Raw genomic sequence first — 12,697 nt, forward strand, 5'->3', positions numbered from 1 at the left:
TCCTGCCTGCGTTTCCTCTGCGATGACAGCTTCACACCGCCATCATTTTTATCTAATCTTTACAACTAAGGTCATGAGCTTTCGATTTCACAGCGGGGTAGACCGAGGTCGGTGAAATAAAGTGGCCAAACCCTGTACCTTTGGAAAGTGACAGGTGCAGACTTGGAGCTCCAGGTGCTGCATCCGCGACAGGACTTGGGACACAAGTGCAGATCTGTCACCAAGGAGCAGGTTCCAGTCCGTGGATTGAAATATTGGTTAAAGGGGATTCTGCTAAATCAACTTCACAGAATTCTTTTTATTTTGTTATTATTATTTTTAAAAATATATTTTATTGATTTTTTTACAAAGAGGAGGAGTGAGGGATAGAGAGTTAGAAACATCGATGAGAGAGAATCATCGATCAGCTGCCTCTTGCACACCCCCTACTGGGGATGTGCCTGCAACCAAGGTACATGCTCCTGACCGGAATTGAACTCGGGACCTTTCAGTCCGCAGGCTGACGCTCTATCCACTGAGCCAAACCAGTTTTGGCAACACAGAATTCTTTTTTTTTTTTTTTTTTAAATATATTTCATTGACTTTTTACAGAGAGGAAGGGAGATATTGTAGATGGAGAGATAGAAACATCAATAAGAGAGAAACATCAATCAGCTGCCTTCTGCACACCCCCCACTGGGGATGTACCCGCAACCAAGCTACATGCCCTTGACCGGGATCGAACCTGAAACCTTTCAGTCCGCAGGCCGATGCTCTATCCACTGAGCCAAACCGGTTTTGGCCAGTTTTATTTTTACTTGACAGTGGGTGGCAGAGACTAGTTGGGTGGGCATTTGGCCTCTAGGACCCCAGACAGGCCCATAGAAGGGGCCAAACTCAGGACCCCTGATTCTCTTCCACAATGGTCAGCAGTGAGTAAGGGTGCTGCCTGCCAGGCAGAGACACTTCTTTGCCAGCTTGTTTGTGTTTTCAAAACTGGCTTGTTGAAATGTGTTACAGGTACAGATGAAGTGTTTCATACAAGAGAAGAACCACAACCTTTCACCAGGGCTTCACTTCCTGTAGTGTCATTGCCACCTGCCTCCCCGGCCCCCCCCCCCTCCACTTCCCACACCCCCATTCCCAGCAGCCTTGGAATTGGCCATTAGCTGACAGACACTTTGATTTGCAAAAGTGGTGGCATTACCATGCAACTACCTCATCTTCAACATGTTTCTAAATATTGAGACAACATTACACTTATGCATTATTTATACCACTTCTACATCCAGAAAGGAAGTGAGGCTGATTACCATTATAAAACTACTAGAGGCCTGGTGCATGAAATTTGTGCACGAGTGGGGGGGGGGGGGGGCTGGGTGTCCTTCAGCCCAGCCTGCACCCTCTCTAATCTGGGACCCCTTGAGGGATGTCCGCTAGGATTGGGCCTAAAGGGCTGTCAGACATCCCTCTCACAATCTGGAACTGCTGGCTCCCAACCACTCACCTGCCTGATTGCCCCAACCTCTTCTGCCTGCCAGCTTGATTGATGCCTAACTGCTCCCCTACCAGCCTGATTTCCCCTAACTGTCCTCTCCTGCCCCATCTGGTTGCCCCCAACTGCCCTCCCCTATTGGCCCAGTCACCCCTAACTTCCCTTCCTTGCCAGTCTGGTTGCCCCTAACTGCCCTCCCATGCCAGCCTGGTTGCCACCAACTGCCCTCCCCTGCTGGCCTGGTTCCCCCTAATTGCCCTCCCCTGCAGGGCTGGTTGTCCGCAACTGCCCTCCCTTGCTGTCCTAGTTCCCCCCAACTACCTTCCCCTGCATGCCTGGGTCCTCCCCAACTGCCCTCCCTTGTTGGCACGGTCAGTCCTAAATGTCCTCCCTTGCAGGCCTGATGGCCTCCAATTGCCCTCTTTTTCAGGCTTGGTCCTTCCCAACTTCCCTCCCCTGCTGGCCTGATCCCCTACAAATGCCCTCCCCTGCCGGCCATCTTGTGTCTACATGGGGGCGGCAATCTTTTGTGTTGAAGTGACAGTCAATTTGCATATTAACTCGTATTAGAAAGGATACATTAAAGAAGAAGGCAAGAGGCAAAAAGTTAGTGACTTGATTTTTATAAAATTTAAGAAAGACATAAGATTTCTAATATATGACATCTAAAATAATTTTTAAAATATCAGTATATATGAATTTATTTTTGTGAATTATAATTCAGAATTTTTGTTTTCTCCGAAAGCTTATTGCATTTAACGTATTTGTTAAACCTATAATAAAATTGTAGTTTTTGCTTAAATTCCCATCTTCCTGAATTTTAGAATAGTTTTAGATTTACAGAAAATTTGTCAAGATAACAGAGTTCCAATATATACCTACCCCCCCATACACACAGTTTCCCTGTCATCTTAGGTTAGTGTGGTACATTTGTCACAATTAATGAGCCAATGCTGATAGATTTTTATAACTAAAGCCCATGCTTTATTCAGAGCTCCTTAGCTTTTACCTAATGTCCCTTTTCTCTCAGGAGTCCATCCAGGATTACATGTAGTTGTCTTGTCTCCTGAGTGCCCCATGGCTATGACAGTTTCTCATGCTTTCCTGTTGATGACCTTGACAATTATGAGGAGTAGTGAGGCATTTTGTAGGATGTCCCACATTGGGATTTTTCTGGTGTTTTCCTCATGACGGGGCTGGGGTTGAGGGATGAGGGGAGAAGACCCCAGAGGGAAAGAGCCCTTATCATCAGGTCCTATCTGGGACACAACCACCACCATGACTGGTCACTTGACATTAGCCTTGATCACGTGGCTGAGGTGGTGTTTGTGAGGTCTCCCTTTTGTCCATGCTGTATTTCCTTGGAAGCAAGTCACTAATTATGCACAGTTCACACTTCAGGAGTGGGGCGTTAGGCTCCCCTCCCTGAGGCAGGAACCCACATAAATTATGTGAACTTCTGCACAGGACATTTGCCTATTCTACCTATTTCTTTTTATGCAATCATTGATTTATATCAGTATTTACTCGTGGTTATTTATTTTATACTTTGGATTATAGTCCAATAGTACACGATATATTTTGTTGCTTGAATTGGTCCAGCTTTGACCTTTGGGAGCTCTTTCGGGTTGGCTCCATGTCTCTTTTCTTCTCCCATTGTGGTGTGTGTGTGTGTGTGTGTGTGTGTGTGTGTGTCTGCGCACAGCCTTACCTTTTGCCACTAGGAGATGCTCCAGACTCATGTTTATCTCCTGCCCCATCTAGAATCAGCCATTTCTCCAAGGGACTCTGGTTCCTTTTATTGGAGAGTGGTACTGGAAACTAAGACCTGGGCACCAGGCGTGGTTTGCTACTGGCATGTCGCCTTTTTAAAATAAGCCCTGGAAGTCATGGATTTCACCTCTGCTGCAATCACAGGCCCGCTCAGAATCAAGGGGAACACAGACTCGTCCCCTTGCGGGTCTGTCATTGTCACACATGAGAGCTAATGAGGTGGGATATATCGGTGCCATCATCTTTGGAAAATACCATCTGTCACATCAGTGATGCTGGTTTTAAGTCACCAAGGGCTCTATGTGACTTAAAACACCTTTCATCCCTGTCTGGTTTCTGTTTTGCTTCAAAGAAAGTCTTTCTGAAGTTTGGTCATTCTTTCCTCCACGCCCGGCTCCCACCCCACCCCACCCCACCAAGTTTGGCTCTTCTTGAAGATGGTTTCAGTTGATACAGGGCCACATTACTAACACGAAGGCATCAGATCTCTGTAGTCCTTTTGTTGGCACCCGTCTCAGCTCGTCTAGAAATGTCTAACACATGTATAACACTTGCGAATTGCTTTCCTTTGTTAATGTTCTGGCTCAGAGCTTGCTTACAGCACAGCCTCAGAGGTAGAATTTATAGTGTTTTGTTGTTGTTTTATTACTTGGGCCGTTACCCTTTGCAGCAGAGATGTTTGCTGCTTACCAGAAGGCATGTGCACCCATATGTCCCATTCCCCTTGTGGCTAGGCCAGGCCATGTGGCTGTATGTGGCCAGTGGACTGTGTGTGGAAGATTTAAAATTGTGAGAGTGCTGGCCACCATGGCTCAGTGATTGAGTGGTGACCTATGAACCAGGAGGTCACAGTTTGATGCCTGGGTTACTGGGCTTGATCCCTGGTGTGGGTTGTGCAAGAGGCAGCTGATCAATGATTCTCTGTCATATTGATATTTTTATCTTTCTCTCCCTTCTTCCCTCTCTGAAATCAATAAAACAATCCTATATAATAAAAGGCGAATATGCAAATCAAGCAAAAAGCAGAACAACTGGTCGCTATGACACTCACTGACCACCGGGGGGAAGATGCTCAATGCAGGAGCTGTCCCTGGTGGTCATTGTGCTCCCACAGGGGGAGCACTGCTCAGCCAGAAGCTGGGCTCATGGCTGGCTAGTGCAGCAGCGGTGGTGGGATCCTCTCCCGCCTCCGTGGCAGTGCTAAGGATGTTGACTGATGGGTTAGGCCTACTCCATGGAGAGCGGGCTGAAGCCATCAGTAAGACATCCCCTGAGAGCTCCTGGACTGAGAGTGGGTGCAGTTTGGGCTAAGGGGACCCCCTCCCCCTAGTGGACAAATTTCATGCACTGGGCCTCTATTATTAAGATAAATAAAATCAGGAGTCACCCTCCAGGTATTCATCTCCTGTTCTGAGCTGGTATGCCCTCCCCAGGCCTGAGACGGTCACTGAGGGGGGACCCTCTGCCAGCCCACATTGCACAAGCAGCACCTGTCCTTTTAAACCTTTGAACTCCTGAACTGTTACTGCTGGATTGCCTGACCTTTCCTGACTAATACACCTTTTAAATAGGGCGAGTGATACTGGGTTTTCACATACATAATGATGCAAAACTTACTAATAAAAAGTGAGCTGGTTCAAAGAAAACTAGACGAATAATTTGCCAGGTGACACCCAGACCTGGGAAATTCCTCAGGGCAAGGGCTCGAATGACTGACATTTGGGGAAATCGCTGCACTGTGTTCTCACCGTGTTCTCTGCAGGGGAACTCTGGCCTGTAGTGGACTTGCCCAGAGCATAAATCTCTGTTAATTCCCAGGCGTTCCCTGTACGTCCCGAGATGTAAACAAGTATCACCAGAATCTCTTCATTAAAGCTGATTAGTCAGGGATTACATGAAAAGATCTGAATTTTCTATTTGATTTTACAGCCAAATAGCTTGCCTTTGCCCATCATGTTCCTCAGACACGAATCAAGAGTGTGAACCCGGTAAGAGAGAGCTTTCCGGTCTCTCTGTGCACGGGGGCTCCTCAAAGGCGGAGGCCAATGGTAACTGGCAGAATGAGAGACCACCGGGCCTGCAGCCAAGAGGGGAGGGTGGAGTGTCACTCCAGTCCGCACCCCCAGAGCCGGTATGTGCCCATTAGCGAGCAATTGGGTCTTGGCACAGAGCTTTGCATGCTGGAGACTGCTAAAATATTCATGTACTTGACCGTGCCTCTTCCGATTAGATGTAATAAATGCAGCTTTGAACGGCCATATGTTTTGTTTTGACGTAATGGTTTTAACCTTTCTGGTGCGTGTAGCTCTCCAGTTCTCTGCCAGATTAGAAGTTAACTGGTATTTGGAGATGAGATGCGAAGTGATTATTATTAGAGACTCCTTGGGATTGAAAGAATAGGCAGTATTAGCTTTTTAGTTTGGGACCTACTGCTCTCATTTATTCCCTCTTTCCCTCCTCTTCACTCCCCTCTCTGCCCTCCCTTCTCCTCCCTTTTTCCTCTTTTCTCACTTCCTGTCTCCCTTTCTTGAGTAAGTTGAGTAATCTCTCTCAGCCTCAGTTTCCTCATCTGTAAAATAGAAATAATAGCAACACCAATGGGAATTTTTATAAGAAATACAAAAGATACCGTGTTTGAGGCCTTAGCACAGTGCTTGGCACATACTAAGAGTTCAGTAAGTGATGGCTGTTACTGGGTTATGTAATCTTTCTGAACCTCAGTTTCATCTGAAAATGGGCTCATGCCATTTATTACACAACATAGTTGTGATGTCTGAGAGAGATACTTAGGTGTTATTTTTATTATGAGCTCAGTGAATGACTTGTGTGTTACCAGGGTAGGATCCCTACCATAACAAATGACCCCCAATTTGGCTGATGGGATAAGTTTATTTCTCCCGGAAACCATCCCTAATGGTCAGGAAGCTCTGCCCTGAGCAGTCAGTCAGGGACCCTCACTCCTTCCCCCGAGGCTCCACCCTCTGCAGGGGCCACAAGATCCTCTTCCTTTAGCCCAGGGGCCATTTGGATATCTATACCATCATTCGCTTAATATAATTCACTTAATATAAATTTATGTTGTGAAAAAAGCTCCTAGATTTATTGAATTTCTAGTCCTGTCTGTGGTTGCCTTGGTGGGCCAGGCCAAATGATTTCGAGGGCCTTATGTGGCCGGTGGGCCGGGAAAGATGGTGGTGGACAGATCTCATGTGTGAATTTTTTTTGTTTTATTAATCCTTACCCCAATATATTTTTCCATTGATTTTTAGAGGGAGTAGAAGGGATGGGTAGAGACACAGAGAGAGAAACATCGATATGAAAGAGACACATCAATTGGTTGCCTCCCACACATGCCCCGACCAGGGCCAGGGATTGAGCCTGCAAACAAATTATCCTGGACTGGAATTGAACCCAGGATCCTTCAGTGCTGGGGCCAAAGCTCTCTCCACTGAGCCAAAACGGCTAGGGCTCGTGTGCGAGATTTTTATGGGCCGGCCCTGACAGTGGGCACTCCTGTTCTGGCTCCACGGGCCCCTCACACAAACCTGGCCACAAGGGAAGCTGGGAGATGGCCTGTCTGCGCCTGGGACAGCACAGAGGACGCCCCTCCGCCGCTGTGGTCTTCAGAGACACAAAGTGAGGTCCTAACTGCTTCTGGGACTCTCAAGATTGCAGCGAGGGGGTCTGACTTGATGTCCTAACAGATTGAAGGGCAGGGGCGGTCGGAAGAAGCAGAAAGGAGAGGCGCGGCTGGAAGCCATGGAGCCCTGGGCCTCTTTTGTGGCTCTGGGTCCCAGATGTTGGAACTGCAAAGTGGCCCATACCCTGCCCACCCTCCGCCCTTGGCCCTTTCTCCTTGGGGGATGATTAGTGATCTCCACCATGTTTTTCTGCTTCCATCAAAAATGTCACCAAGACACACGCTCTGCAGGATGCCTCTTCAGTCCTAAGTGGGCACTTTTGCTGGATGGGTCTATTTTTTAAATGACAGCATCTGTTTGCTTGTACACATTGATTTCTAATTCTTCCCTTGGCAATTGGAGCAGGGGGTTGGGGAAGGGTAGGCAGCTGTTTGGATGGGGAGCGGGCGGGAGGCAGTGATCTGATCTGTGAAGGAGTACCAAGCCCTAGCCAGAAGCCATAAAAACGGAACAGATGCCCCCGAATACAGAACCCCGGGAAGGGATTTGTAAATCCCACTGCCAGCCCTGGAGAGACCGCGTCACACTGGGGGAACCAACATGGGGAGCGGGGAGGAGAAGGAGGAGTAGCTGAAGGGAATGGACCTCAGCAAGCTGGACCCTCTGATGTGTCCCCATTTCACTCAGGGTGAAACATGAAGTCCTTCCCGGGTGCACAGGCCGCGCCGAAGACGGGGCCCTGTATCCTATGCCCTCTCCCCTCTGCTCTCCGCCTGCATCCCTGGGTCTGCCATCTGCCTCCATGTGCTGGTGCTCCCCTCGGGGTTGCTGAGCCCCGGCTTCTGTTGGGAGCCCTCCTCCCAGCTGCTGTCTGTGGGGCTCACTCTTCTTTCAAATCTGTGTCCAGTGACACTTCTCCCAGCCCCCAGATAATGTCGCAGCTCTAGCATGCCTCCCGCTCCCCTTGTTTCAGGTTGTAACACAACCTTTCTAACACAACATGCACTGAAACTTTATTTCTGCTGCTGCACAGACGCTTCCCGATGACCGGGACCTCATCTTACTGGCTCCCTCTGCCTGTGCTTGGCACAGAGCAAGGGCTCAGTAAGTGCTGCTGGCTCACGGGAAGGGTTTTTCATTTGGGGAACATGTTGCCCGGATGTTACAGAAAGCCCCGTTCCCTGGGGACACCAGTCCTATATTCTTGATCTCTGTAGCTTCCCAGGGTAGCCTGCACACAGTAGGTGTTCAGTAAATAGTTGTTGAACAAAGAGATGACAGAATGACTCAACATGACACCCAACACGCTCGAGGCAAAAACAAGCTGGCATGCAGAGTCCTGCTTTTACTCTTGGACCAACACCAGTGCCTGTGACCAGCCGCACTCTCAGACACGCCTTCATGCAAGCTCCAGGCTCCAGGCCTCCATCCGAACCCTGGCCTGAGCCACCATCACCTCCCAGCCAGGCTACAATGGCTCCTAACTGCTCTGGCTGCTGTGTTTACGTTCCACACAGCCGCCAGGGGGCGCTAATAAAATCAGATCATGCTCTTCTCATCACCCTCCACAAGGGGCTTACACCAGCACCCACACTTCTGGTCTCGTGTGCATGGCTGATGGGCCCTCCCTCACTGCGCTGGGTCTTTTGGCCTCCTACCTTTCTCTGAGCATCCCTCAGAGCCTGTGCACTTGCCGTTCCCTCTGCCTGGAGGGCCTGCTCCCGGTGAGTTTCCAGCTGGTGCCTTACCCTCGGAGAGGCTTCCCTGCCCTCACCCTGCTCCGGAGAGGACTGGCCCTATCCCAGGTCAGTCCCAGTGCCCTCTGTCTGCTCTGCTCCATCTCCCATCTGCTTCTGTGCACGAGGCAGCATTATATTTCATACACAGCCATGGCAGATTCAGTCAGTGATGGAGCATCTATGGGGAGGTCGGGGTGTGCAGCAGGCTGTGCACCCGGTGTGTAAGCACACTCTGGACTCCTCACAACCACAGAATCACCAAAAACACATTTCTCAGGATGTGTTCCCCTGGTGAAGCGGTGCGTGACTTTATGCTTTCTGTTGTCCCTCCTTCCTCCAGCCCCCCTTCCTTCTCATCAAAGCGGGCAGCTTTGCTTCAGAGGGATACGGCAGAAGGCGAGGGAAACATGGACTCTTCTTCTGGTAGAACTCAGAGGCTGCGGGGATTGAGATGCTGTGGGGTGTCCTGAGGCAAGCCCACCCTCTCTGGCAGTTTTCAGGAGGAGGGCTCCCTGTGGGATGGGCACATGTGCCCAGGAGGGATCAGCATAACCAAGGGCATCGTCCACGGGAGCCACAGGGCACACCGTCCACGAGGAGCCACAGTGCAGGGTGGACACACTGTCCATATTAGCCACAGTGCAGGGTGGGCACATCGTCCACGGGAGCAACAGTGCAGGGTGGACACACTGTCCACGGGAGCCACAGTGCAGGGTGGGCACACTGTCCACGGGAGCCACAGTGCAGGGTGGGCACACCGTCCACGGGAGCCACAGTGCAGGGTGGGCACACTGTCCACGGGAGCCACAGTGCAGGGTGGACACACTGTCCATAGGAGCCACAGTGCAGGGTGGGCACACTGTCCACGGGAGCCACAGTGCAGGGTGGGCACACTATCCACGGGGAGCCACAGTGCAGGGTGGGCACATCGTCCAAGGGGAGCCACAGTGCAGTGTGGACACACTGTCCATGGGAGCCACAGTGCAGGGTGGACACACTGTCCATAGGAGCCACAGTGCAGGGTGGGCACATCGTCCAAGGGGCGCTCACAGTTAAACCTGGCTGTCGCTGGAATGTCTGTGTTTGGTCCCTGGGGGCAGGCCTGGGGGACGGTGGTCGCACTAACAGAAGACGGAACTTCTCTGAATTATTTTGGACCAAACCCTTGGATGCTTGTAAGACCAACGGAGAAGAGAAGACCCCAGAAATGGAATGAAACTGATCTGTTATGCAGACTTACTGATGGGGTCTGACTTGACTTGGAAATGGGAAGAAATGGGACGCACCAGTATCTTAAGCCCAGGGATTGTGGAGCAGTTCCAGGAAGAATGACAAAGTCACTTGCTTGCACTGTTGATATGCTTCCTTTCTTAATTTAATTTTTTGAATAGATAGTTCATTGCATTACATGGTTCAGAAATCAAAGCAATATAAAAGAAAAAACAATATAAAAAGATATTTACAAAGAAGCCTCAGTCCTTTTCCTGTCCATGTGTGCTCTCTCCCGTTAGGGGGCCACATTTATCACTTTGTGTGTCTTCTTCCAGGAGTTCTTTATGCAGGTACAGCAATGCGTGTGCGCGCGTGGTGTGTGTGTGTGTGTGTAGATGGGACGTGGGCTTTGTCGGAGGAGGACAAAGGGATGCACTGCACACCCTCAGTGTCTGACCTGGGAAATAAATGGAAAGGGTGTCCAAGCTGGGTGGTAAAAAGGAGAAAAACAAAATGATTGCAGTATGGAGGGTGGCTTACAGATTTGGTGGGAAGAGACTGCACACACAAGCACACTCACACACACACACACACACACACACACACACCTGCCCCAGATGACCAATGACTTTAGCCAGTGGCTCCCAGAGCAGGAGCACCTGCAGTGTGCCATGCCCTCCCGCTGTCCCCCCACAGCAGGGGTCCTTAAACTTTTTAAAGTGGGGGCCAGATCACGGTCCCTCAGAGAGCTGGAGGGCCGGACTATATGAACTACTAATTCCTACTGTAACACCTCGGCTGCGCTCACTGCCCAAAAAACCTGGCGGGCAGGATCAGACTCCTCTGCGGGCCGCATGTGGCCCGCGGGCCGTAGTTTGAAGACCCCTGCCCCACAGGGACCAGTTCCCGCCTCCACACAGCTGCCAGCTTTGAGAGGCAACAGGACAGCAGCACCCCTGCTGTGACACAGACCTATGTCTGGACCGACATCTGCGAAGAAGTGGCCCTCACCACCTGGGCACTCCGTCAAAGGGCACCTGCCACCTGGCACTGGCAGGATGGAGCCAGTGTCCTCCCCCCGGGGCGGAAAGCAGAGCCAGGGCGCAGGCCTCCCGGGTGGCGCCCGCCTCCCCTGCCAGGACGCAGGGCCCACTCTCTGCAGTACTGACACTACTACGCCCCAGCAACGGCCCTGCCTTTGCCAGGTTCCACCCTAAAGGTGGCACGATCCAGGTGGCAGGTGGGGTTCAAGCCCCAGCTGGCTCCGAAGCAGGCATTTTTATAACATGTCAGGGGGGTCTTTTTAGGTGGGTCCCAAGGTAAGTTGCTTTTCAGGGGTAGAGGAGGGAAAAAGATTCTTTCTCCCTCTGCCTGTATTGGAGAGTGGGGATTTTTGAGCACTACTCAGGCCATGGACTATGCCCCAGATAGAGTTGCCAGTGCTGACACCAGGCCAGGCCTTGAGATAGGGTCTCATGGCCCCTTCCCAGCACGTAGGCCTTCTTTCAAAGATCACTGTCAGCTTTCTGAAGAACAGGACGACCCTGTGAACAACATGGTCGTCAATGGCATGATCCTGACGTAGCTTAGGAAAAACTTTTGTCTAGGGTTGCTTGCTCTGCAAAAACAGGATGTGGTTAATGTGCTTAAAAGTGGTCTTGCCCAAAGGGTCGCTGCTGCTCCCCAAACTCCCTGCGTGGAGAATGGCAGAGCAGTCGCCTGGTCGCCCAGCTAGCTAATAAAGGCTTCCTAAATTTTAATTTGGTCTGGGCTCCAGTGGCCGTTCACTCGCCCTCGCTCCACAACACCCATTGGCTAGGCTCATGTGAATAGATGGACAAGAGACAGATTAACAGGAGAAAAGCAAGAGAAAAAGTTTATTACTGTGCATCAGCCATACACAGGAGTACCTGTGCTGAGTAACTCAAAGGAGTGGTTAGAACTTGGGCTTACATAGCAGCTTAACAAAAGGGCAATACATTGTTCGGGAGGTTAATCTTCAATGATTAGAGGGGGGAGTGGGGAGGGGAGACACCTTTACAAACTTATGTCCAGCCTCTGGACAAGTGGGGGGAGGTCAGAGAGCTTTCCTTGTACCTGCCTTTTCCTCAACTGCCTTGAGCTCAAAACGAATCCTACACCAAAGTGGCGTGCTTCTGAGTGGCACATCCTGCTAACCCCTCAGAGGCACAGAGTTTCGTGCACTGAATTTGCCAACTGCACACAAGCAAGTGCAAAGGATCTCCAGCCCTTCGGCAGCTCACACCTGCCAGGCAGGGCAGGGGCTGTGGGCAATGGGAGGATGGGCTGGGAGGGAGGCCTGCCTCGGACATCACTTTATTGTCATTCCGCATCAGGGCACAGGGGCCTTTGTGGGAGCCTGCGGTGGGATCTGCATGTACACGTCCTCCGTGTGGTACCCCCTCCCCGCTGACCCTGTGGCTGTGCAGTGGAGCCCTGGGAGTGAGCTCGGGGCTTTGCCCATGCCAGGGCAATTATGTGGCTAATCGCCCCAGTGTGCCCGTTAGCGGACATAATCAGGGAGTGAATTAGCTTCTGCTTTTCTGGCTGTATTTTAAAGGCATTTTCTAAATGCTTATTTTTTTTTGGAGTCTATGCGCTCTTCAGAAATTAAATTTAGACTGTGATTTTATTACCCTTTTTATTTAATTTATCCTAACGGTTGCATTCAAGCTGTGAACCAGCTGTTGACTTTGAAAAAACATTGTTCAATTTGAAGGGAGCGTTTAAAAACTTAATGTAATGGCTGTAAGTAATCACTACAGCAATCACACACCCGGAACTGTGGGCCTCACAGGGGCATGGCTGGGACTTGGGCAAGAGGCAGGCAGGCTGAT

Source organism: Pipistrellus hanaki, assembly GCF_964339955.1.
Source record: "Pipistrellus hanaki genome assembly, chromosome: 4".
In the NCBI taxonomy this organism is placed as follows: domain Eukaryota; kingdom Metazoa; phylum Chordata; class Mammalia; order Chiroptera; family Vespertilionidae; genus Pipistrellus; species Pipistrellus hanaki.